The 27,695-nt window shown below is 42.7% G+C and overlaps 1 protein-coding gene across 13 annotated transcripts in view; it reads right to left on the reverse strand.

The window, feature by feature from the left end:
• The window catches only part of TSNARE1 (t-SNARE domain containing 1), a 449,947-nt gene that overhangs the window by 257,342 nt on the left and 164,910 nt on the right, over positions 1-27,695 (reverse strand). The window lies entirely within an intron of this gene.

Consider the following 27,695-nt stretch of genomic DNA (forward strand, 5'->3'; position numbering starts at 1 on the left):
TCCTTTTCCTTTTCCTTTTCCTTTTCCTTTTCCTTTTCCTTTTCCTTTTCCTTTTCCTTTTCCTTTTCCTTTTCCTTTTCCTTTTCCTTTTCCTTTTCCCTTCCTTTCCCTTTCCTTCCTCCCTCTGGAAAGCTCAGGGTCGCTGTGTTCAGGGCTCTGTAGAAGGAGTTAAGTCAACTTGCAGGGAGAGACAGGGAGAACTAAAAGACTTCCTAAGTCCTGCTTGCAGTCCAGAAATACAGAGAAAAAAATTCTATATTGTAAAAGAGCTTTAGAAACTGGTGGAAGGTGTCCCTGCCCACAGCAGGGGGGTTGGAGCAATGTGGTTTTTAATGTCCCTTCCAACCCAAACCAGTCAATGACTCTGTGATGAAAAATCTCCCTTCCCTGGAATGGCAGAGGTGTGAATGTTGTCTTAGTTTCATCCTCAAATCTGTTTGTGTGTGGACTCCAACAAATGCAAACTGCCTCTTAACAGCTGAACACAGGCCAGAAGCTACAGATTCAAAATCCAAAATTCAACAAATCCCAAGGACTTCAAGGAGATAAAAATGGTGACTGATGTATCTGCTTAAACAAGTTTACTCATAATTTATGCTCCTGGAGAGATTAGCTTGTGTTTGAGCATAGAATCACAAATATTGCTTTGAGGGTGCACAGATGTGCCAGAAAGTGCCCTGCACACACACACAGACACACAGGTAGGAAAGACAGGGACAAATGGACAGGAGATGAATTGCACTGTGGATTAATGTAGTCTATTAGACTTCCCACACTCCCTCTTCTAGTTTTAGCATTTAATGTGCATTCAATACTCAATAGGGCACTGTGAAAAGCAAAGATGTAGGGTACGTTACTGATGTGAATGAATGGTCGATTGCTTCAGCTTTCCTTGAGAAATTACAATGGAACCATTGTAAAACCACTGGTTAATAAAAGAGCCAGTACTTGGAGGATGAAAAGTTTTGGTGAAGAGAGATGTAGATTTTTTTTTTTTAGGCTTTATTTTGATTTTAAAAGTTGTTTTTGCTGGTTCATGTGTTTTCTTGCCACCAAATTTTTTTCCGTGGCGAGAGCACGTAGGGCAAACATCTGCAAAAAGGCAACAAATCACATCAGTTTCTGAGATGTAGGCATTTTCATCCCAGAAAATACATGTTTCATTAAAAAAGAAACCCAAAAAACAAAAAAACCCAACATTGCTTAAACCCAGGCAATTTTAATTGAAAAATGAATCCATTTCACTCAAACGACTGCGATGAGTTTTGTTATTTTGTGAAGTGAGCAAGAAATCAAAGGCAAACAAACAGCTCCAGACACTTTTCAGCTGGCTGTGGTTATTTGTGTATTTCTAGTTAGGGGCATTAAAGCCCAAATGCTCCTGTGTGTATGCTTAAATTAAGTGATGTGCCTAAACCCGGTTCCTCCATCAGGATTTAAGTGAGAAGGAAAAGGCATTAGCAGCAATTGTGCCCCTGGAATTGTCAATGTGGAGCAAACAGGCTGTCTCATACAGCAGTGAAAAATGTCCACCCTTGGACCAGCAGGAAATCTAAACAGAAAGGCAATGACCAAGCAATTCTTTTGCAGTCCAAAGAGCAGAGCCAGGTGGTTTATCATCCCCAAGAAAGTCAGCTTGAAGAACCAGCAGTCAAATACCCAGAGCCCTGCAGCAGTGCACGGACACGGTGGCTTCGAGCACAGCCCTGGCAGGAATCAGGTGCTGGGGTGTTCAGGAGGAAGCGGCTCAGCAAAGGAAACACATTTGTTATCCTGATCCCCAATTTCATCCCAGATTATAAAGGAAGGAAATGTCACCATAAAGTTCATAGACCAGACTGGAGGAAGGTTTGATTCACACTGGTTTTCTTGATGGAGAATAGGAAGGCAATCTTTCAAAACAACGGCACTGGGGACACCAGGTTTGTTAGAAATGCACATTTTAGGCATTATAAAAAGACTTCATAAACCTCCACACTGATGTTAGTAAATATTGCACTGTAAATATCAATTATTTAAGCTGTGCAATGCAAATGGACTGGTACTTACAACAGGTGTTGAAGATGATGCAAACTCCACTAACATTAAGCAACATGTAAAGAAATCCAATATTTAGCCAACTCCTGCTCTATTTGATTTCCTTTAGTATCATTACTGGCAGAGGCAATGGCACAGCTTTTGGCTTCTAAAACAGATGTTTTTTGGATCCAAAAGTTTGGTTTCTCCTGGCATCTCTTTCTTTTCCATCTGGAAACTCCATTCAGGTGGGACAAGATGATTTTGGGTTAATTCACGGAGGATTTAAATGCTACCTCACAAACAAGTCCTGCTTCAAACATGGCTCATCCGTAGAATCCATATCCTTCTAAACAGAAAAGCATCTTTTGAACCTCTCATTACACAGACAGACCTCTTTATATCCCCCAAAACCAGTCTTAAAATGCTTTATTTATGTCCCAATTTCACCTCCCTGGTCCCAACCCTCTCTCTCACATATTCTACAAAGAAGGAACTAAATTTTCCCTCCTAACCATTTCCACACCCCCAGCAATATGAACTTCACCAAAACCAAATGCCATCCACAAGTTCTCTAATTCCTAAAATAAACAACAAAAAAAATAACCCAAATAATTTCACACCAAGAGTTTGCTACTATACTTTTTTTTTGTATCAATCTCCCTAAACCCCGAAGCCAAATTCCAAATTCCTGTGTAAATCTCCTCAACCCTGGCGAGGAGTGAGGTCCATGCAGAGTGCTGTGTCCAGTTCTGGGCTCCTCAGTACAGGAGAGACATGGAGCTTCTGGAATGGGGCCAGTGAAGGGTGCTGAGGATGATTTGGGGACTGGAGAAGAAAATGCTGAGGGAGCTGGGGCTCTTCAGCCCCAAGAAAAGAGAAGTGAGAGGAGACCTCATCCCTGTCAGTGTCTGCAGGGAGGGCTCAGAGCAGGGACCAGGCTCTGCTCGGTGTGCCCAGCAATGGGACAAGAGGAACAGGCAGGAACTGGTGCCCAGGAAGTTCCACCTAAACCTGAGGAAGAACTTCTTTCTGAGCATTGGAATGGATCATCCAGAGAAAGAGTGGAGTCTCTCTCGCTGGAGATATTCCAGAGCCACCTGGACACAATTCTGTGCCAAGTGCTCTTGCTTGAGCAGGGGGGTGGGACCAGATGACCCCACTGTGGTGCCTTCCAGCCTGACCCATTCTGTGATTCTTCATTCCCAAAACATTTCCCCAGCCACATCACCTGAGCTAGGACAAGATCTCCTGCCCCATCACATCCTCACATATTTATAAAGCATGGCCACTCCCACCCCTCGCCTGTCCCACTCCAGCAACCAAGGAAAGCTGCTAGGACTTCTCAGTCTGGTCCTCTGATCACATTTTCCTTGATAGGAGATGTCCAAACCACTTCCTCATCCACCTAAAATTCATCCCACATTTACACCCACCATCGTCTCCTGAGCCAGACCTGCAGCTCTCAGCCTGCCTGGTGCAAAAATATTGGGACCAGAATGGGAAGCTGCGAACTGCTGCTGCTTCAGACAGAAAAAAAAATACCTTCATGACTGCTTCTGAAGGTGATCACTTCCACTGCTGCTGAGAGCAACTTTAACTGCTCCATGTCCTGTGGATTGGGGCTCTCTGCTCCACCAGTGCCATTTCTGCTCACACTGAATCTCTTGTACCTGCAGCTCCCTCAACTCCACAGCAAGGGCAAACCCCAAGTGCTCCACAACTTTGTCTTTTCTCTCCCCTCCACCTCCTCTTCTGCTGGAAGGGGTTTTGGAGTACAGTGCTATGCAGAGAGGAAGGTCAGCTGGAGGAAAGAGACATTTTAAAGTACAAAGTGAAGCGTAAAAGTCGATGTTGGTAACAGTGCTGGCGTGTTCTGAACACACTCCCTTGAGGCGCTTGTGCCAAGATCTATTTTTTCTGATTTTTTTTTTTTTTTTTTTTTTTTTTTGAGCAGAAGACAGGAGAACAGAAAAATGTGAACACAACAAAAGGTAGGAATCAGCTTTAAAATATGTTTGCTTGAGAGCAGGAGTTTTTTTGTTGTGGTTTTATTTGTTTTCACAGTGCACTTTCTCAGTAGCACGGAGATGACTGGAAGGAATTGTGCTGGGAAGAGAAATGGATCTCAGCAGCCTACTTGCCACCTATTGCTCTATCCCTTATACTTCATATGCCTCTTTAAATCTGACATCTCTGCAACTTTCTGAACATAAGGGCAAGCTGTGAAGTACAAGGCAAATTAATATATTTATCCCACACAGAGTGCAATGCACTCAAAATATAGAGTCTAAATCTCTAAATGCTTTTCTTTCTCCTTCGCTGTCCTTTCCATTCACCTTACATTCCCCTCTGCCTGGCACTGCCTTTTGAGCAACACTTTAATTTAGCAGGCAGATAGATGTATCTGTCTCTTTTCAGGAATGATTACCTTTCCAAAACAGGCAAAAATCTTAAAAGAAATGCCACTGGTGAGACTCCTCTGCTCATCAGACCCACATTTCATTACTTTAAAGATCCTTCAGGCTCTCAGGTGACAATAATGCATAATTTCCAGCGTGCCAGAAGTCGTTCTTCCCCACCACCCTGCAAGTGACATCAGACCATAAAGCAGACGAGCACTTAGATTACAAAAACACAAGGCACTTTATTGGCCCATAAAACACTCGCTAGAGCGGCCATGTGAATGAAGACCCCATTTTGTGGGGCAATAAATTTTGCACCAGCACCCAAAAGGCACTGCTATTACAGGAGTTGTGCAAATCACCACCCCTGCTCCATGACAAAATCCCTCAGGCTGTGGCCAGGAGGACTTGTGCTCCACAACAATTAAAATGCACCACTGGTCGTCCAAAAAATTAAACTTCAAAGAGATCCTGCCCTAGTAAGAAAAGGGTACAAATAGATAATAAAAGGATAAACAAACAGAATAAAAAACCTGAAGAAGAGTCCATTACAAATCACCAGGCTCTGAGGTTTTTTTCAGGTAAGGCAAAACCCTCTTTCTGCTGGCAGAAGGAAATGGATGAAGCATTTAATGAACTCAGATACAGCAACTCTCTGTTTACAGGGAGGGCCAAGGGAAATATCCAAGTGTTCCAATCCATTCAAATGTGAAAACAGTGAGCCCCCGTTATCAGAAACCTCTGCTGCTGATAGCAAATGTGTTCTCTAGGGGGAAAATGGATTCAGCTTAAGAACCACTGTTAAGAGTCCAATGCAAGTTCTTGAAAGAAAATGACCTGATGAAAGATCAATAATGTTCCTCCTCTCCATGAATCCAGGCCCATGTGCAGAATAAAAAATTCCAGAGACTGATTCTCTGTTGCCTTGCTTCAGCATGAGCCATTGTAAATGTAACCAGGGTAGGAAATTACATATTTAAAATCATGTGGTGAAAATCACATTGCATTTGTGCAGGTAGGGACCCAAAAAGAGAAGAAAACAGAGAAAGTCACACTCAGTGCACTGTAAAAGCAGATGGAGCAGCCCAAATGTGTCTCCTTGCAGCCTTAGTGCTTAAAAACAGGCTTTCATACAAAATGGTTAAGTGTGCTAAGTTTATGCAACAGCTGCCAAAAAGTTGAGCACATGGATCCAGCTGACAAGTTCCCTAAATGAATTCAGCAGCAATATCCATTAAAGGACCAAAGCACCACAGGAGAGATGCTACTGAAGCATGTGACTGACCTTTCCTTTTTAAATAAAAGGATTTTACATCAAAACAGGGTCAAGCTGAAATGCAAGAAGCTAAAGGGAGTAATCCTAAATATAATTTTTTTCATTTTCCTTCCTGGAGGAACAGAAGAGTTTGTTCACCTGAAAATGGGCTTCTGGAGTAGAGTGAATATCTGGAGGATTTCAGACACAAGAGATCTTGGATAAATGGTGATGGCTCAGCTATTATAGAGCAGAAAGAGGCTTTCCCCTCCTTGTCAGCTCGCTAAAATCTCTCGGTGCGTGCTGTGGTAGCAACAGGAGGCACATGTCAACTCCTAACTAATGGGCTGCTTCTGAGTGATTTGAATCAATAAACCTGAATAAAACCACTGAAATTAAAAGTTGGGATAATTCATTATCTGTAATGCCCTGCCCTTGGGTCACAACACCCCCTGCAGTGCTCCAGGTTGGGGCAGAGTGGCTGGAAAGGGATTCATTAGTATCCTGTGTTAATTCTTTAAGTGAGAGAAGTCAGCCAGTATCAGATATCCCAAATCCCAAACCAGCTTTTGGTTATTTTTTTTTTCTTTCAGGACCTCTCCCAGCTGAACAAAACACAAACACTGGGTGAGATCCAGACCCATAACTACTGATGTATTTAACATCCAAGCCACCCACCCAACCACCTCTTATCCAGGACTGCGCCACCCTGGAGCCACCAAAACACAGACTGTGGCTCTCTAGTTACTTAAAAGCATGCAGGAATTTAGTGTCTGCTCCTTCCATGGGTCTAAAAACACCAGTTCCGTGGAGACAGGCAGATTTCCTTTCCTTAAAGCTCTGTTGCTCTCCAGGCTGGCAATTCCTGCACAGAGAGCAGCACAGATCAGTTCTGCTGTCAACCCACAAGTTGTACACTGTCCTCTGGCTGGAGCATTCACCTGGATCCCTTCCCCTTCGCCCAGAATCGCTGAGAAGGTGCAAAGTAAGCAAGCTGGAGGCATGAAGTCAGCATGGGAAAGTGATAAGACACGGATGAATCCCAGCATTTTCCTTAACTGAGGTCTACAGTCACTTGAGGCTGCAGGAAGCCTGATCAGAGCTGGCCTTGTTCTTGCTGTTGGTCCAGATGACAGCCAGACAATCCCAACCAACACAATTTTGTGCTGTGTTGAGCTCTGCTCAGATTACTGGATTGATGCTTTTCCCCAAAATTTATCACCCTTTTCCTTTCACTATTTCAGCCCAAGGGTAGGTGAGGGTTATCTCTGATCAAAAAAACCCAAGTTTATCAAAATGTTTGGGATCCCCTGAAGAAACTGTGCTATTTAAATAAAATAAAATTTAAAAAATAATCAAAAAATCATTGCTTCCTGATTATCTACTTTCCTTTATTAATGACAAAAAATTAAAATGAAGTCATCACTGGGTGGAACAGCTAAGAGAACTGGTGATATTTTTAACTGCATTGCCAAACATGAAATGCTCTGCCCATACATTCTACCCTGTTACACCAACATTTAGCTGGGTATTTTGGGGCCCTCTAAGCAAATCCATCAGACCATGGTGCCCAGGGTGGTCCTGACAGCTGCAGCCATTCCTGGTCCTGCCACATGCAGCCACAACTTCAGTTCAGCAAGACTTTGGCACATTTTGCACCCTTGGTGAAATACAATTTTGTGCCATCTCTCACAGAAGATAAAAAATCTCTATCAGTGCAGGATCTTATCTGCCCTAAAAACTTCCATAATGGAACTCGCTGAATCAGCTGTATCCCTTTGATCGCTCCACATCAATCTCTTGCATAAATGTATTTAATGCCACTTCAGAAGTGTGCTTTATTTTTATTATTTTGAAGGCTGGAAGATGTCAGAGATAACTACAAAGAAAGGTCTTTGGTGCTGTCCCACTGTGAACAGAAAATAAATAATCCACGCAGCAATCCACAGCAGCAGCAGCTTTCAAACAAAGATAGAAAATCGAATTGTCAAATGTCCAGATGTGTGGCAGGGAACCTGATCAGGGAACTTTTTTTCTTAATAGAGAGGAAACATTGCAGAAATATCCCTCTTCCCTTCTGCCCTCCCTCCCTGGAGAGTTGGTTTTTAACACTCCTTTACGATTTCCCAACCAGCCTGGTACTGTCCAGGGCAGTAAATGGGAAATCATAAAAAGTTTACCAGAGTTTAGACAACATTCCTTGTTAGAAGAGCCCAACAGTTCAGTAACAGCTGCTGTCTCTGGAGAAAACCTGTTTGCAGATGGGATGGTTGAGGGAAATTCAGGGTATTTCAGTTAATTGTTAAAAATGCAGAGCAGCTTAGAGTCCCTCTGAAGCCACACAGATGTTAGGCAATAATAACTAAAAAAACTGATAAAACTCTGGGTTCAGGAGAAAGCACTGGCCATAACAAAACCTATTTCATGTATGCTGGCTTTTTCCATGTTCGCTATTTCAGCAAAATCATTTTTTTTTGTTGTAGCTGAAGAACATAACTATTCCTTACCTGCATGATAAGATGAAATTTAACATTGTGACTGCTTTAGCTGATTTTTGTTCAGATGTTGACTAAAGGCACAAAAACATTTTTTAAAAAAAGCTTGAAGAAATAACCTTAAAAAGAAGATGTTTTCCTACCCTGCATTTTCTCTTGATATTTTTTTTCTCCTGAAAAGATAAAAACCTGAGGTCACCCAGGACTGCTCCTTTCCAGCCAAAAATCCAACTGCCTCGTATCAGCTGCCCCTTTCAACACTTGTTTTGTTTTGTTTTGTTTTTTATTCCATAACTGACTCCAAGGACAAGGTTTCCTCCACACTGAAAGCACTGACCAGGTGCACGCTGCTCCCACAGACAGCACAGCACTTGTTTTTCCTTTTGCAGCACTATTTAAAAAAAACACATTAATGAGCCAGGTTACTTCTGTTTTAACATTTTGGCTTTTTTCCTGATTCAGTTCCCCTTTCTGTTGCACTCAGAACTAATTTCTGCTTCTTTTCTCCTGTTTTCTATGCCTTGTCAATGGGGGTTGGAGGTTCACCCACTACAGCAAAGTTGTGCTCTCATTTGGGCTCTCACTGCACTACAAATGCTGGCAAACAATATTGAAATCTCATTTTAGGACCAAGATGTAATTGGGTCTGAACTTACCTCCGGTCTTACCCTGACATAATTCCATTACCTTTAATGGAATTACTCTCGATTTGCACCGGTGTCTTGAATTGAACTTTTGCTTTTCAGGATTTATATATCTTGTTTTCCTACCATTTAAAACAAGAAGCCAGCCAAAGTCATTTCCAACTCATTTTCCCCTCCCCAATAAATTCAGGCATTATTACAGTTTATCTCTGTGACCTCCACTTGCTCTTGTACATCATCCATCTCATTATTCACGATTTCTGCAGGACGTTGCATTCCATTATCTCCTATTTATAACCCGAGATGTCTGAGAACAAAAGGGAGAAGGGTTCTCCAGAATGCACCTTTTTGGCCTTTTTACAAATTTTCTTACTCATTTCCAGCTGCTCCCTGCCTACAGCCTATCCTTTATCCTCCTGAAATTTGTGTTCTGTCCTTTAAATACAGCATCCCATGATCCACCCTCTGACTAATAAAAGGAAGACCCAAAGAGGCTTTGCAGACAATTTGTGAAGAAACATAAAGAGACATTTGACATTATCCAGTTTTTAGTTTAGTCCAGGTGGGAAGCCACAATTGTTGGTGTGGTGGGTGATCAGAAAGTGGGAGGTGGGAAAAAAGCTTCCAGTTCATCAGCAAAAACATCCTCTAGCCCACACTCTGTAAATAATACTAAATTATTCAGCAGTGTAGGAGTGGATAAATTTTGTGAATTAAAAAGAAAGGGAAGTAATAAAATAAAGGAATTAATATATCTGGATACAGTCACCAAATGGGAATATTCCAATCAAATACAGGCAGCTCTATGTCTTGGTTGACTAAAGATCATTTTTGTGGGACCAGCTCAGTGAAAACATCTCTGCTGCAAGGTGTGAATCCCTCCCAGCAGGAGAGGAGACCTTCTCACCTCCTGCCTCTGCCCATCTTCACTGGGTGGGAGCATTTCCTCCTGTTCTGGGAGCATCTCCTCAGAAAAATCCAGCTCAAAAGTCTTTGAGACACCTGCTCAACCTCTCTTTCATTTCACAAGTGGAGTCAAATGTGCACAGCAAAGGCTGGGTGAGGGGATTCCCCAGTTAAGCACACTCAACTCTCAGTGTTTTTGTTAATTATATTTTTTTTCTTTAAATTTTTCTGGTGTCGACTTCTTACCCTCTCTTCTTTTCGCTCCTTTTCATGATAGATTTAAGAGCTTTTCCCCTTGAAGGGTCTTGTACTCTGTAACAAGTCACTTCTCAGCCTCATTTCTAAGAAAAATAATGAAAATAAAACCAAAATCATACTGTGTTACAAGGTTCATTGAGAAACACCTGCTTTTGGGGGTTTTATTAATAGATCTCAATTATGGCTTGTGTTTTCTCAAGATCTTTTTTTTTATACTTTAACCACAAATTGTGAACACTGAAAATACTCCACTCTGTCCTGCTGCATAATTCCTGAGTTATATAGAGAGACAAAAAAATTAATTTTCCTCCCCCAACCTCACTAGTTAAATGGTCAAACCTGGGAATGCCATTGCTGGGAATTCCTGCTGAGTTTTGTGACCCACATCAGGGTGGGGGTTTCAACCCGTACTTCTGATTTAAAACTGGTTCAGATCATTTTCTTTTTGCAATAATTTTGTGCCCTACAGGAAGATGCTGCTGGGCAGGACTCAGCCTTACACAGCTCCTCCAGCCTCCTCGGGAATTTCCCTGGTCTTTGTGCCGGCTCTGAATTTCAGTAGAAATATTTTCACAGCCACTTAGCACTGACAAGAGAAATCACTTATGAGGATCAGGCCTGATGGCAAACACAGAGAAAAGCCATTAGAAATGCTTCAGTTTTGATTCCCGTTAACTTTGCAGAGAGCTGTCACGCTCCTCGTCCCGCCTTTCAGACTCAGCAGACCGTGGAGGAACATTCCTCTTAGGTGTGGGAGAAGAGCAGAGAGATTTGGGAAATGAGAATGATGTTTTTAGGTGGCAAGGGAGCGCTTAATTCTTCGTCAGAGTGAGACCTGGGCATTTATCCCTCTCCCTCGAGTACCCTCTTCCTTGAAAAGTGAAGCAGGTTGCAGAAGCCAGAGGAAACACAGGATATCTCAGCCACATTTCGGTGGCATCCTGGAATTCTGTGTCAGCAACAGCGTGGCCACAGGAGCAGGGCAGGGATTTTCCCTCTCTGCTGGGCACTGCTGAGGCCACACCTGGAGCGCTGTGTCCAGTTCTGGGCTCCTCATGACAAGAAGGACATTGAGGGGCTGGAATGTGTCCAGAGAAAGGCAAAGGAGATGGAGAAGTGTTATAGATACATTTTATATTGTTGGCTTTTCAAAAATATTAAAATGAATGTTATGTGTGTAAGAATGAGAAATTTTGTTGTATTAATATAGTTTTCTTTATTTCTGTTATTGATGAAATTTAGAAATAGTAGTATTATACATATGTGTTAGGTTATGGCATAGTATTAAAATAAAAACTGCTTTTGTTTGTATAACCCAAAGACTGAGGAAAAAAAAAATAGCTAGAGAACTCCTGCATTTGTAAACTATCTTATCCAGATGAAGACAGCAGTGACCAGAACTCTGGGGGGGAGGAATTTATTGCATTTCTGGTATCAGAAAATGTAAATCTCAATGGCGCCAAGAAGATTGATCTATTGGGAAGGGGGGAAGAGAAAACTAAACAGAAGAGCACCAAAGATCCTAAGAAGAATGTATGAATATGTATGAGAATTTATGGATATGTAGTAGGGTTCTGTTTTTAAGGGACAATCCTTTGTTAGTGAGGTGTGCTCTCTTGGCTGAATGCAGAGACACCCGGCCGTATCTGTATACTTTATTTTTTTCTCCCAATTGTTTTTTTTTTAATTAAACTTTTAATTTCTATACAAATTATGTGAACCTCGTCTTTCACAAGAAGGGTCTGGAGCACCAGGAGGGAACTGAGGGAGCTGGGGGGGCTCAGAAGAGCCCCCTCAGAGAAGAAGAGGCTCAGGTGGGACCTTCTGGCTCTGCACAACTCCCTGACAAGGGGATGCAGCCAGGAGGGGGTTACCAGGTAACAAGTGACAGGATGAGAGGAAACAGCCTCAAGTTGTTCCAGTGGAGGTTTGGATTGGATGTAAGGAACAATTTCTTAACCAGAAGGGTTGTCATTGTTAGAAGCAGCCCAGGGCAGTGGTGGAGTGACCACCCCTGGAGGATGATGTGGCACTTGAGGACGTGGTTTAGTGGTGACCGTGGTGGTGATGCTGAGTTTGGCAGCTGGACTTTATAATCTAAAATCTCTTTTCCTATCTGAACTATGATTCTCTGACTCTGTAACACCAAACTTGTGCAATCCATGCCAGACTCCTGACACACGCCTCACCACGGGGGTCAGACACCCTCACAGCCCCGAAATGACTCTGCCCAGGTGTGTGACTGGCTGAACATCCTTCACAAGGGCTCAGCTTCACAGAAATCATCTTCTGCCTCCACAGGAGCCAGGGATTTGTGCCTTTCTCGAGCATCTTCACCTGCAGCAGGAGTGAGGAACATTGGCTCCTCGGCCCCTCCACAGACAAATTCTCATTCCTGGGAATAATGAGGGAAGTGCCTGCTATGGGCAGCAGCAGCATGTGAGAAAACACATCTCAGAGTGCACAGCTCTCTGTTAAAAACCTGTTACTATGGACCACCAGCCCAACCTAATTAAAGGAATATAAGAATCTTAATTAATGTCACTCAGAACCTTAGGTATTAAAATCCACCTGCAGAACAAGGGTGAAAATGTTTCATTTATTCTGCAGTTTTAATGCTAAATGTTTCTGAGCTCAACTTCCCATTAGCTGAGAGTATCAATCCGTGCCAACTTTGCTATGCTTCTTCACCAACCTCAGCCAAAACTGAAGTGATCTGTCAAAAAAAAAAAACACAAAACCCCCCTTGATGTCTTTGTCTCCTTGGATTTTGCAGGGACAGGAGAGCATTTCCTTATTTTTCCTTCTGGAAAGGGATGGTTTGAAGACCTCACCTGCTGCTGATGCAATCCTGTTGACTTAGAAAGAAAATGCACAAAGACCTCAAGTTCAGTAAAATGAGGGAAAAATGCACCAACAAATAACACTAAACCCAGCACCAGTTGTTTGTTTTTTTTTCAAGGTGCCTTTCTGGCAAGCTTTGTGGCCTAAATCCTGCTGTCCATTCACCCAGTGCTCCACAGCCACCCCTCCAGCCCCTTTCCCTCTGCACTCTGCAGGGGGAGAGCTTTTAGCAGCTGTTCCTTCTGGTAAGTCAGAGGAAAAAGCAGCCTGAATCCCATCAGCTTTGGGAGAGGGGGATTATCCCAGAGCAGTTGCACTTGTGGGACCCAGCCACATATTTCTAAATACTCTAGAAAATAAAGAGTGTTATCCCTGGAACCTTTGCTGGCTTTTTGTTGCTTGCAATTACTGAGTGCTGAAATAAAGGTGGGGTGAAGTGTGATTCCGCTTCTGACTGACTTCACGTTTCTGCTTTGTCTTTTTTTTTGTCTTTTTTTTTTTTTTCCCTAATGTTCTCCTTTATGCAAGACCTTGAGTATTTATTTTGACAGCTTACATTATTCAGCAAGCAATTAAACTTTCAAATGTATTGTGTTCTCATAGCTTAAAATAGCTCTGGCAACATCAGTAGGGTTTCTCAATCCCCCACACAATGCAGTTAAAGAACTCCTTTGGTGATTTTTTCTTTTTTTTTTCTTTTTTTCAGGTTCTTTTTTTAGCAAGTGCAGTATTTTAGAGAGTCTTCATGTTTTGATGTTCTCACACAAACCAGGCAAATACTACCCATGGAATTTCCCCCCCAAAAAAAGTTAAAATTGGCAACAGGTAAATAAAATGTGATATAGGATAATGGAAGTAAAGCAGATGGAGGGTGAGGAACAACCCAGACTGATCGGCTTCACAAGTTCCTCTTGTTCATGGCTCTGCCTGTCCCCTGCACTCTCCTGTGGGAGATTATGAGGGGTGGGAGAGAGGAAAATATTTCCAGGATTCAGTTAAAAGAGATAATTAAAATAATTGTGAACACCCCCAGCTCTCTCAACTTGTCTAAAATCCGAGGTTTTCCAGCCCTTGGAGCATCTTTGTGGTCTCCTCTGAACTTGCTCCAACAGTTCCACATCCTTCTTATCCTGGGGGCCCAAAAAACCCAAATCCTTTATTTGAAGAAGTCCTTTGGAGAACTCAAGGAAATATAAGCTACCAAACACAAACACTTCCAGTCTTCCACATTTCCAAGCACAAATCCAATTCTGGTTTAATTCTTTTACTACTTCTCTGCACCTCCACATTTTGCCGGCTGAAAAATAAAATTTTGTGTCATCCAGCCTTCCTTTTATGCTGGCATGGGAGGAGCCAGCTCTGCTCACTGACAGGAACGTGCTCACATCCCTGACCTGCCAATCCAAGGAGAGCCTTTCCTGCCCAATTCCAGGACAAGGGTAAAGTGCTCCTCCTGCCAGAGAATGCCCAGGGAGAGCCAGGATGGCTTTTAGACATTGCTGCTAGCTTTTAAATGGAAATGGGAAAGTGTAATAGCAGAGATTTCAGTTCCACATTGCTGTGGAGAGGAGAAAAAGGGAAGGGGAAGGGGAAGGGGAAGGGAAAGGGAAAGGGAAAGGGAAAGGGAAAGGGAAAGGGAAAGGGAAAGGGAAAGGGAAAGGGAAAGGCTGCATGAGATGCACATGATGACTTTTTATGGTAATTATTATTTTTTATGCCATTCAGTATCCTGCTGATGTTGGACTGAAGGACTCATGCCTGCAGCTGTTTATTACAATTGTCACCACTCCCTGTAAACACACCTCAGCTGTCTCTGCTGAGCAGAGCAAGGATTAGCTGCTATTTTTTCCCCCTCTGCCTTTTAACGTGAGACAATCTCCTTTCCTCCCTCTAGTAACCCCTGCTCCCCCATAATTTATTGTCCTACTCTTGGCTTCAACCACCCAGTGCCAGAGGAGAGAGGCAGGCAGTGCTTCAGCTGTCAGCCTTAATATCTAAAATTTGCTCAGATTTTCCACCCCTTAAGTTGCATTTTACAGTGAAGGAATGTCTCAGCAGAGCAGCTTGCAAGTTTCTGTGCTGCAATCTGATCCCACCCAGGAACCACAGCAGCCACAACCACCAGCAGAAAAAGGAGGTTTTTTTCTTCCAGAGTACCATGGACAATCTTCCTCCTTTCCCCAGGTAACAGAGAGTAAATTGCTGTAGTTGTTCTGGTCTGAGAACAAATGTAGGACATTTTTAGGCAGAGGTAATGTTTTTTCATCAAAACAAGTGGTAGAAGCTTTAGGCCTACAAGTGAGCTCCTGTACAGCTGAAGGAAACTTACCTATTTTTACAACTCTTACACTTGGTCTAATAAAAGATGCCAACTCTTCCACACCCAGACTGAGCTGGGTTCTCTCTGAACAGCACAGTGTTGAAATACCAGTCTTTACAAGGCCAAGCCTAAGCTTGGTCTGCTCACAGAGCCCTCCTCCTCATCCTCATTTTATACCCCAGACAGAAAGTGCTGCTCTTCTGACTCTGCAAACCCAGCATCACAACTCCTCCTTCCCATTAATGCAAGAAATTAAGGGAAAAAGAAAAGCCACCTCTGATTTGAGGCTCATCAGAGGAAACCCATTTGGAAAGCTGGCAGGTCCCCCTGACTGCCTCGTCCCCTGTGTGGGAGGTGAGGCAGGAGCAGGGATGTCACCACAGCCCAGCTGTGTGTGGAGGGGAGGAAGGGGCACAGCACGCTGGGGACCTCCAGTTTGGTCTCTGAAAGGCAGAGTCACAAGGCAAGGTCCCAAAACCTCGGCATTCTGGATGAGTCATGAAATTTATGTCCACCCCTGCTGGCATGTCACAACCTTGGAGGAGTTGGGAGATGGTGAGAGATGTTTTGAGGCAGCCTGGGAATGTGTGGAGGGAATGGATGGTTGCTTGAGCCTTGCTGACTTTTCTTTGCTGTATTCACCACTCTGAACACTTTGAATCCTCAGCACCATCCTCAAATCAAACGAGCTTTGCTCCACCAAGAGCTGCATTCAGCCCCCCAGGGCTTGTTTAGGTAAAAAACAGCATTCCCATGGCTGGAGCTGGCTGTTTTCAGTCCGTGGTTTCCTAGGAGACATTTTTCATGGAATGAAAGCAGTGACTCACGGGGTTTCAGGAGTGTCCCTCTTCCCTCCTCCTCAGAGATCAGCCCCATGCTGTCTCTCTTCTGTGAACACACACCACAGCTCCAGTTCTGACACCACATTAACTCACACTTGGCTTTGAAGTAGCCCCTGAGGAATAAAAAGCCTTTTCCTCCCACCCCCCTGAAAGAGGTCAGTCCCAACAAACCCCTCTGCACATCCCAAAGTGATTGATCACCACCCAGGCTGTCCTCAGACAAGTAATGAGCCACCAGCATTAATCCAATGTTCGTGACGGAGAGAGTTTAATTAACAAATCGTATTTTTATATGAAATTTGAGATTCTGTGTGTGCAGATGATAATTGGGAGTTTGAATACCACCCTGCCAGGCAGGGAAAGACAAAAATGTTTTAACTCTCATTAGTTTAATCATCACCCAATAGTTTAGTTCAGTGCCAGGACTTAGGGCAGGACAATGGAAGATCTTTTGAAATAAATCAAGAAATGCTGGAGGAATTGGAAGAAGCACCAAAATAATGAAGGAAACTCCAGAAGACTCCTAGAAGGTAAAAAACCAAACCAAACCAAATGAAAAACCAAGCAACCAAAACAAAACAACAAAAACAAACAAAAAAACCTACCCAAGCCAAAACCAACCCAACCAAATAAAAAAAAAAACATACAAAAAACACCCCCAAACAAACAAACAAAACCAACCCACCACCCCCTCCCAAAAAATAAAAAAATAAAAAGTTAATGAGAAGCTGTGAAAGGGAGAGGAGCATTATCCTGCCCAAAACCCAGACTCCCCCATCAATCATCTCCATCACTTTATGTCTATTTGCCACTTAAAACAGCAAAGGCAAAACCCAGTCTGGGAAGATGGAACAAAGCACACAAAAACACAAAACTGAATCCACAACAAAAGGGTGGGGATAAACCAAGTTAAATCTGTGTTACTGAAAGCTGCACACGAGCAGCATAATCCTTTGGGCAGGAAAATCTTTTATTAAGAGCAGAACAGGCAGGATGAAGAGAATCTTTGCAATGGAAAAACGACAGAGCTGATGTTTGCTGTTTGATCTTTCCCTTTAATGGGAGCAATTTCAAATTTATCAGGCATGAAAAAACAGTGTCCATTGCTTACACCACAAATTAAAAAAAAAACAAAATAAATCCAGTTTTAATTAAACTATGCAAGTCCTCAACACTCTTTCTCTAGAGCACAACCTTCTTTTTGTTCAGGGACACACACCTGTGCAAATATTCAATATTCTTTATATCCACTTGAAGAAGAAGGGGAGTTTTTGCCAATATAAAAACCTACAGAAGACCTTTTGGTAGCTTGTGCTAAGCATTGAATAGTAAACCCCATTTGTTGCTGGTTCTCAGATTAAGTGAACACCCCCAGAAAAGAGGGGCTGCACTCCAAACCTGTCACCAGGATTGCACCTTTTTAGAACTATAATGCTTAGTCCTCAAAAGTAATTTCTAATTTGGGATGCACTGGTTACTCAGCATCCTTCATTCCCTATTGCAAAATCATTTCCCAAACCTGGAAGGACTGGGCATAACACAGAGTCATTTATCACACTGACCTTAGTTCTTAACACAGTCTCAAAATTAGCCTCAATCCTATTTGCTGGGACATCCTGGGTTGTCACTTTTTTTATTATTAGTCACACCAAAATTTGTTGCTTCTGCTTGCCAGTGTGACCAGAAACATAGTCAGAAAATATGATTTTGCCATCACTTAGCAAAAAGCCACAGTTTTGAGCCTGACCTGACAGTGCAGGGTCTCCAGGACTGGTCTGAACTTGTCTTGACCTGAGCTCATCTGAGTTTATTTCAGCTGCAATAACAATGGTCTGGATGATTGCCATGACCAAATTTGTTCTGGTTTTGTGTCAGCTCAAAGAAATGCCAGGTAACTGCTCTGTGTAAAGCCTGGATTAAAATGAGGTGTGGAGGAGGGCAAGCACAGGAGAACAGCCTGAAACACAACTCATGTGGTTCATCACTGCTCACAGCAGCAGCACTGCCCTCTGAACCAGGAAAGAACTTTGGGGAAGGTAAGGACCTTTTATAGACAAAAAAACCTGAATAACTGGGAACCAATAAAACAAAAGTACCTGCAATAACAATTTTAACTCTATTATTAATTAATGAACTGTGGAAATTAGATAACTTATACAGTAAGAGTGTGACAAAATTAACTAGACTAACAATAAAACTGGACTAAGAATAAAACTATTATGCTCCCTTTTGCACACAACAAGTTCTGGGGAATAACAAAATGCATAACCCAGTGGTGTTGCAAGGTGGGATGACTGGAAGATGCCAGGGACACACTGCCAGGAAAATTGATGGGATTGATCTGCTGGGTCCTCCAGTCCCCAGACTGCTGCAGACCTGCCCTAAGAGACACAGCCCAGCTCTGGAAGTGAAATTCTGATCCTGACAGTGACCAAAACACCTCCCAGAAATCCCTCTCATTCTCACCACTATCACAGCTGCTTCTGCCTCAGCTGCTGCCCCAGCAAAACAAACACTGTGGGAGTTTTACACACCTTGTTTTGCTGTTCAAAGCACTGCTGACTAAAACCGTAATAAATACCAGGAGCTTGGACATCCCTGCAATGGAGGCAGGGTGGAGATAAATTTAGGTATGTGCCAAACCAAATGCTCAGGCTGTGATGAATTATTTTAAGCCTGGAACTTCACTTGTAATATTTTACCCAGAAACACTGGCTTTAGTCAAGAACTCGAGTCAAAGAGCAAATTTAAGCCTGGCTATTTCCCCAGGGTGAAGGGTAAACCAAATTAATTTTATAGAACATTTGTTGTCACATTATAATATAATTTATTTTGTTTGTTTCTTGTTGAAATGTAAATTTACAGAAGAAACTACTTGGCAATATCAGAAGTTTTTATCTCAGGAATAAAACCAATAAGAACCATGATGGGACAGGGACACCCCAGAAGGGCTGCAGAAATACAACCTTTAACTCTACGCATTTCCAAACAAGTCAGGTTATTTATCAAAGCAATGGAATGAATAAAGCACCCTAATAAATAAGTAAACAAATGTCAGCAGGACTTTTTTAGTGTGCCTAAATCAGTCACCCACTAATTATCCCATTAAGGAGTGTTCTACACCCAGGAAGTGCAGCAATGCTCCTGTCAGAGGACAAACCTGGAGATTGGGAATGAGCAGAGGGGTGGACAATGGGCTTGACATGTCCTTCTTTATCCAAACACTCCAGTTTTCCTCTTGCAAAGATGCTGGGAGACTGGATGGCCAAAATAACTTGGACAGTTGTTCCTACAGCTTTAAAAATGGAGATGCCAACATCACCTAAAGCTTAAAGCCTCAAATATTGTCCATGTCATGCACTTTGTTAGGGGCATGGGGATGCTCAGGGCTCCTCTGTTTCACCCCTTGAAAACCAAATTAGTCATTCTGCCTGACAGCAATTTCAAGACATTGCAACAAATTGTTTAATAATAAAATAACTTTGGGTTATAAGCAAAGCCTGAGGTTGAAGAAATTTCAGAGGAGTTGTTTTACCACATTCCAGTACCATGAATGTACAGAACATGTTTTTCTTAAAACCTGTCCTCTGAATAAAATTGGGATTGAGATGGCTGTGGAGCCAGTCTTAAGGCTTTATAGGAAATAAAGGATTGCATATATTTTTTTTATTATTATTTTTTTGCTTGTTTGTTCTTATTCTCACCAATCTGGATTTCAAAAGCCAGAGTTAAATGTTCCACCAGACACACAGCTCAGACTGCACAGACCCGTGTTAACAGCAAAAAACTAAAGAGGGAAAAATGATTAAAAAAGGATTAATAATAATCTGTTCATTGTTGTTTTGCATATTGAGTAATCACAGCTGTGACGAGTAAATTGAATTAAAAATCACTCCAGTCCCTAAAAAAACCCAACAAACAAACCCACAAAATAACCTGAACCCACTACTGAAGGAAAATGTAAATCATCACAAATCGTGTGCATCTTCCCCCAAGCCCTCAGACATTTATGTACCAAGCAGCACCTCTTTAAATGCCAAAAAAAATATACAAATGGCTGCATATAAATGTCAGACAATCCCCAGGTGAGCAGACACCTGCCTATAGGTGTGTGCTTGCTGAGATCTTACATCTCTAGTCAATGAACCATTTATAACACCAGCCATCTGTTGTCACGAGGAACAAAAGTATCCATAAAATCAGCATTTAATTAAAAAAATTCATAATATGTGATTATATTAGATCACAGAATTACTGAATTTTTAATGTTGGAAAGGAACTTCAAGACCATGAATCAACCAGCACCTCCACCATGTTCACCATTAAAGCACATCCTCAAGTGCCACATCCCCTGTGTTTTGAGCCCTTCCAAGGATGGCAACCCCACCACTCCCCTGGGCAGCCTTTCCCAGCCCTTGACAACCCCCTACATCATGAAATTTTTCCCAATACCCAACTTAAACTTCTCCTGGTGCAACTTGAGGCCATTTCCTCCCATCCTGACGCTTGTCACCTGGGATAAGAGGTTGGCACCCACCTCACCACAACCTCCTTTCTGTTAATTGTAGGGAGCAGTAAGGTCTCCCCTGAACCTCATTTCCTCCAGGCTCAACACCTCCAGCTCCCTCACCTTCTCCTCGTGAGACCAAATCTTTGAGCCAGCAAAATATTAAGAGTGCCCCAGAACACCCAGCAAATCCACAGGCTTAATAAATAAAGATGCACAGGATACAAGGCAGGGAGGCCAGAGTGTAAATCTGCAGCTGCACCCACCAACGTGGAAGGAATCGAGCTACCAAAGCCATAAGAAAGGTCATGAAAAAAGGGAGTGATTTTTGTTAAGCCCATTGATGAGTGAGGGAAGGGCCTGGAAAAAGCAAATATGATGCTTATGGGTACAAACGAAAGGATGGTGTCAGCTTTCTGTGTTTTATCTGACTTCATTATGAGCAGCATTCTTTTGAAGCCGATCCTGTTCTTGTTTCACCCAGGAATTATTCCGAGTTTGTGTTTTCCAGGCATCTTTGCAATTTTACAATCATCCTACACTGTGCCAAGGGTAGTTTAAAATGTCATATGAGTTTCTTTACTCACGTTATTTATTTTTTTTTCTCCTGGTTCCTCTGAATACTGTTTTGTTCCTGCTTAGGCAAACTTTGATTTCAGCTAGGAACTCTATCCCTCCACAAAAACAGAAGGCAATGGGGAAAACAGTGAGCCATTTACCCGCTCATCATAAATCTCTTCTCTCTCACAATAAACAGTCCATCATGTTCCAGCTCCCCCTCATCCTGATGATTTTCCCACTCTACAAATGCCAGATTTAATGCTTCCTTCAGCTCCTACTCCCCTCTTTGTGCCCTCATCTGCACCATCATTTACAAATAAAAGGCTGACTGGATCATCATTTATTAAGCTACCAGGTTTTCTCCATAGGTCCAACAGCTCCTGCTGATGTTAGTAAGACTCTGTGAACCTCGGAGAGGGATGTCACACCAGGAGCTGTGGAGCCTCTCACAGAATGGTTTGGGATGGAAGGGACTTTAAAGACCATCCAGTTCCAGTCCTGCTCCATAAATTCTCCTGTCCAGGTGTTAATCAACATGCAGAAGCAGCAGATTTGGCCATGATCCAGCCAGGAGGGTTCCTGGTGAACTATTCAGAGCATCCTGCTTTATACAACAAAGGGAGCAGCTCTTTGCACCGCAGCTTTATTCTCACGGCTTGTTTATTTTGGGTCTAATCAGCACTGAATAATTTCTCAATGCTTTAGAAGATAATGAGAAGTTTGAGCTGAGCAACAAAGAATCACATCTTGATTTTGACCAGTCCCCTCCAAAATCTAGGGAAAAGATCCCCTTGAACGCAGTCCAAGTCAAAATCCCCCATGAGCAGCAGACCTGTAAACAACAGAGCCGCACTCCGTGCAATTAGCAGCAATAAATGACTTTGATCCTGGGGAGCTGTCACCTGCCTCCAGTCCTGCAAAACATGCAGGGAAGGGATGAGAGAGGCAATCCAGCCAGGTGCATTTTTTGGGAACACTACCCATCTGCACAGGAATAATCTCCTTTTGCTGAGCAGGCACAGCAGCTCATGCATAAACCAGATCTTCCCAGCCCTCTCCATGCCGCAGCCCCTGCTGAATGCAGAGAGGGAAGCAGGTGCTTCTGTGGTTTTGTCTACATTATTTGGATGGGTAGATTGGGAAAATTGCTCGGACCAGCCTAGGGAAAATCTCTGAAAAGGAAATCTGGGCAACAGCAATAAAGAGATGCTCTGGATTTCTGAGACCTGCACAATGACTCTGTGGTCTAGCAGCTGGATTCAGGAATATCTTCACAAGAAAGCATTATATTCTGCTTTTAGCAGAATATAAGCATCACTGACAAGTACAAGTATCCCATTTTTTCCTCTTTATTCATCATTTTGCCAGTTGACAAGTGTGAGAAGAGTAGTAACTACATACTCATTGCACTTCTAAACAATGGAGAAAAAAAAAATGGTCAGCAGTCTTGAATGAGAGAAGAGTCCAATTCTAAAATATTTAATATTTAATGAACTTTACATAGTAGAAATAGAAAAGGAGGTGTATAACTGATTATATATTGTTGCTATCCACATAAAATGATCTCATTAGTAGAATCATGGAATGGTTTGGGTTGAAAGGGACCTTAATGATTGTCTAGTTCCAACCCCTCTGCCATGGGCAGGGAACCTTCCACTAGAGCACGTTGTATTCTTACATCTGTCACCTCTATATTGAATGATGGAGCAGGAGGAAACCTTTCAGTGGGAGCAAAAATTACTGCAGCAGGATCAGGAACTGCAAGTGCTCTGTTGGCCACAAAACTGTCCCTGAATGGGGGTTTAGATAAATGAAAATCCCAATTTTTTTTTTTTTTCACTTCATCTCTTTCCACGCCTCAATTTATGTGTCTGTCTAACACACGCCAACACACAAGAGACCTGAAAACACAAAAAATCAAAATAATTACTTTATATGTGTAACAAGATGTTTTACATATTTATTTAAGAATGTCTGTGTAGTGGACATATACACACATATATATGCACACACCTACATAAATAATTTATCTGCAATTACATACCTGGGGGGAAAAAAAAAAAAGAAAGGAAAAAAAAAAACAGGTAAATGCTAAAACAATGCTTGTTGGTTGCACTGCTTGAGCAGAAAGAAAATGAGCCCCAGAGGCTCCATAAAAATTAGGATGAAACACAGCTGACATTTCCTTGGCTGTGACTAATAAGCACTGAACAGCAGAAGTGACGTGTACTGAAGCACTTCCCCCTCAGGCAGTGGCCAAGGCTCTGAGCGTGACTGGTTTATTGGGTGCCAGCATCACAACTCATCTCCCAAATTCTCCTGGCTCAGCATGCAAAGTGAGCTCAGATTTGGTAAGAGATGGGATCCAAAAGCCCACACCTGCCTATACAGAAGAAATCCCGGTGGGAAGAGATGCATTGTTGGAAGTGGGTGGGTTTGGCCAGGAATTTTGTGTGGAGTCAGCTGTCAAAGCCGAAATCAGCTCCTGGAATTAGGGTGTTTCACGTGCCAGCCCCTCGGCCCAAAGCCTTGGACACATGAAAATACTTGACAAATATTGTCCTATATGTTATGGCTTCTCTTTCCTTCCATAGCAAAGAGCCACGTGGAATTTCCTGCAAGGCAGGACAGGGAAAAGCAATCACCCTGAAGTCCCCCACCTCTGTCTAAAGCATCAATCCATCCCTTGTTTCTCCAGAGCTGAAAGGATCCTTTCCCTTCTCAGGCTTTGTGCCTGTTACAGGAATTGTGGTGGGTGTCACATGCCTGCTCTGGTGCCCAAAAACATTTCCAGTGCCATGACCCAGCCTCTTATCCCAAAAGCATCATCCCCAAACCACAGGGATGAGCTTCTCACCAACCCTGCTGCCCCACCCCTTTGTCCAGCACTTTGCTGTGTTCAAACCAGCCAGGCAGCTCAGGGGGGTGCACACCCAGCCAACAGCTTCTAGCAGAGCACTTTCAAAGATTTCTTTTCCTTTTTTATTTCCTTATGGCCACGTTTTCCATCCCTCATCTTCCTCCCAGAGGTACAGAGCCGCTACGGCACATAAAATGCCAGAGGCAGCCGTGCTCTGCCGTAAAAACAGATGCTTTTTTAATTGTCCATCTCACAGGCATAATTGGTTGAACGAAGAAACACATAAAATAGACTGCAGCACACGTGTCAAGGGAGGCAGCTTTCCTCAGCTGCTGCGAGAGGGAGAAAAAATCTCCCTCTCCCAGCCTGAGAAATGCAGCAATTTGCACGGATCCACTCAAATTCACTTTTCAGGGCTGTAATTAGCATGTTCTGGCCCTGTAAAGTAGCAACCTTTACCCTGTGACCCTGCTGTCTCTTTTTATGGCTTGTTAGCAGTGTGGGCATTCAGGCATAGCCAAGAAAAGCAGATTCATATGGAGCCACGGGACTGCTGCCATCCACGGGAAGGGAGCACCTGGGTAAAATGTATCTCTTCACCTCCTTAAAACTAACATTTCTTACCCTACTCTGATCATTTCTATGCAGGAGAAAAGGTTATTCCTTTTTTTTTTTTTTACCCTTTGTCATTTGCTCGTTGCAAGAAACCTTTTCTCCTGTCAGCTCAGTCAACTCTAGAATTAACCAGGATGCAAAGAGCCTGCCCTCCCAGGTCTGTGTGAAATCATATTCAATAAAGATGATGAACAACCAGAATGCTGGTAAAAAAATAATTTAAAAAAAAAAATAAATAAAGGATCATGGCTTCTTTTTATTTAAACGTGGTTTGGTATCTCACTTTGAACTTTCCATAATTAGGAAGAAAGTAGAGTAAATAGACTGCTCCCCAACTTTGTGATTAATTCACTGTAGAACCTTAAAAATTCACAAGGCTTCTTTTCTCCATCTGTAAAATGAAGAAAAACTAGGACCTAGATTTTCAGCATTTCTACTCCAGCTTTTAAAATGCCTGTTGCTATAGTACTGTGAAACCTTTTTACAAATGAGTCTGAAATATTACCAGCATTTCAAGAGGTAATTACAAAAGAAAAAAAAAAAAAAAAGAAATAAATCAGTATTTTTTCTTGTGTCCTTTACAACATTTAAACCTGGATTTGTAATTGAAGTGCAAACTGACCTTTATAAACTGTACAGCATCACTAAAATACATTATTCTGCAAGGCTTGGGGGAATTTTCCATGCTCAGCAATTCAATAATCTCACTTGCTTTCATTTCTGCTCTCCAGACAATGTGACATAGCTGGATTTTCCTTCTCACTCCAGTGGCAAATCAAGCAGGAGAGACTGAGGAGCTTTATCAATGTTATAATCTAAATCTCCTGTCAACTTGCTGCTGTCATCTCCTTTCTGGCAAATAACTCTGCTGTCTTGCCCACCCTCTCAAACATCTCAGCAGTTAATACCAACCCATATTAAATCCCATCTGAAATCTGCTACCTCAGAAGGTTCAGTGGTCTGTACAGAGAAAAGATCCATCAGCACCAGCTGAAATAGCTGAGATGATTTTATCTCTAACCTGGCTGTACAATAACACAACTGCAGTCGTGTGCAGTACCATGAACACAGCCAAAATGTCAGGCACCAGGCTTTGCCTCAGGGTAATTACACTGAAAGGGAAAACCAAGTGCACAAATACCTGCACGTGGGAAAATCCTGCAGAGAAGCTGGAAGCTCCCAAAGCACTGATTTCACAAACCTTTCCATTCTTGGGAGCCCATCCACAGACAATCATTTCAACAGTGCCCAAACCCCTGCTCTGCCCCAGTCAGCTCTGCTCTCTGCCAGTACACCCCCAGCTCCTCCTGCTTCAGGTGGGTTTGCATTGTCAGGGCTGTAGAATCAAAGAATTTTAGCTGGAAAAGATCCCCTCAGTAATCAGCTCCAACGCTTAACCCAGCACTGCCAAGCCCACCACTAAACCCTGTTCCCAAATGCCACATCCGAGTGTCTTTTAAATCCCTCCAAGGGATGGGGACTCAGCCGCCTCCCTGAGAAGCCTGTTCCAATTCTAGATAATGCACAGTTTTCCTAATATCCAATCAAAACCTCCCCTGGCACAAATTGAGGCTGTTCCCTCTTATCCTAGGGCTTCCTACTTGGGAGAAGAGATCCCTCAGCTGTTTGCAACCTCCCGTCAGGGAGCTGTAGAGGGACAAGGTCTGCCATGAACATCTTCTTCTCCAGGCTGAGCTCCCCCAGCTCCCTCAGCTGCACCAGACCCTTCCCCATCTCTGTTGCTCCTCCCTGGACACATCCCAGCCCCTCAATGTCTTTCTTGTTGTGAGTGGCTCAGAAATAAACCCAGAATTTGAGGTGTGGAATCTTCATCTGTGCCTGCAAGTGCAGGGCCAGGCTCTCGCTCTGCTCTCATCCCCTTCTTTCCACCAAGGACAAATTCACCTGAAAAAGTGACAGCAATTTACCTCCCCTCATCCCACAGGCAGCATCCTTTGTGTTGATCAGACAGCAACTTGTGCCACCCCTTTTTCTTTCACACCTTTTTGTCAGTCCTCAACATCAGCCTCCTCTGGAACACTGAGGTCCTGCAAAAAGCCATGCTCAAAAACACACCAAGGAGGAGCATTTTAACTCAAGGGTGGTACAAGCTCACCAGGCAGCACAGATCAGCTACATTCTATTTTTGGCCATAGCCAGGATTTTTCAGTTTGCACCTCCTGGGATTCAGCACCAGAAACAAAAGCTGCTGCTCCATCTCCTGCTGCTGTGTTTGTGTTTCTCCCCAGGTTTTGCCTCCAAGAAGCAAGACTGGACTCCAGCCATAATCACCTCCTCTCGAGGCAACAGATTTATCCATTTTTTGTCCAAAAGGGGGTATATTATAATTCATAACACCCTCCAAAAGGGTGTTAGACAAGACTTTGGCAAACAGGGTTAACATTTCCTGCAGCATAAAGGAAAGAAAAGGAGAAATACAGCTGAAACAAAACACTTTTGAATGTTGTAACAAGTTTGCTTTGTCTGCACCTTTCATAGCATCATTGTTGCCATGGGACCAAGTGGCAGAGCACTCATGGCACTCAAAACCACTCAAACTTCATGGAACTGTTTACTGCTGCAAAGAGCAAGGATTCAAGTGTGCAGTTTGAACCTTCTGTAATTATTTACTGTATCAATACTAAAAGAATATAACTTCAAAAGGAGGTTGAAAATTCTCCCTCAGCTAGTTTAATCCCAGAGGATGTACACTGGGGAAGTAAGGTGTTTTTTTTTTCCCATTCATTATCTTCAATCTAGAAAGAAAATTCCCATTTTGTGACACTGCAATCTAGGAAAGAAGCATGACATTACTTGTTCATTATTCTGCAAGACTGAAGGCATGAAGATCACAGGATGTGAGCAGGGGAAGTCTCCATGTACAAATTGCATCTGTGTTTTGTGAACAAAGAGAATATAAGCAGACAGCAATATAAAATATCCTGGTAAACACACATAATCCCCTTGAGGCTTCAATTATTTCAAAATAAAACACATCTGCTTGTTGAACACTTGACCTTCAGCTTTGTTATTCAAGAAGAAGTTGTGGGCCCATAACTGATCACAGTTATTTTCTGGAGTAAATCTGTTAATTCATATGCCATATGACAAAAGTTGTGACATTTGTAACAACCAGTCAGTATTGCATTGAAATCCTAATCCTTTTT

Source organism: Parus major, chromosome 2 (genome assembly GCF_001522545.3).
Source record: "Parus major isolate Abel chromosome 2, Parus_major1.1, whole genome shotgun sequence".
Taxonomy (NCBI): domain Eukaryota; kingdom Metazoa; phylum Chordata; class Aves; order Passeriformes; family Paridae; genus Parus; species Parus major.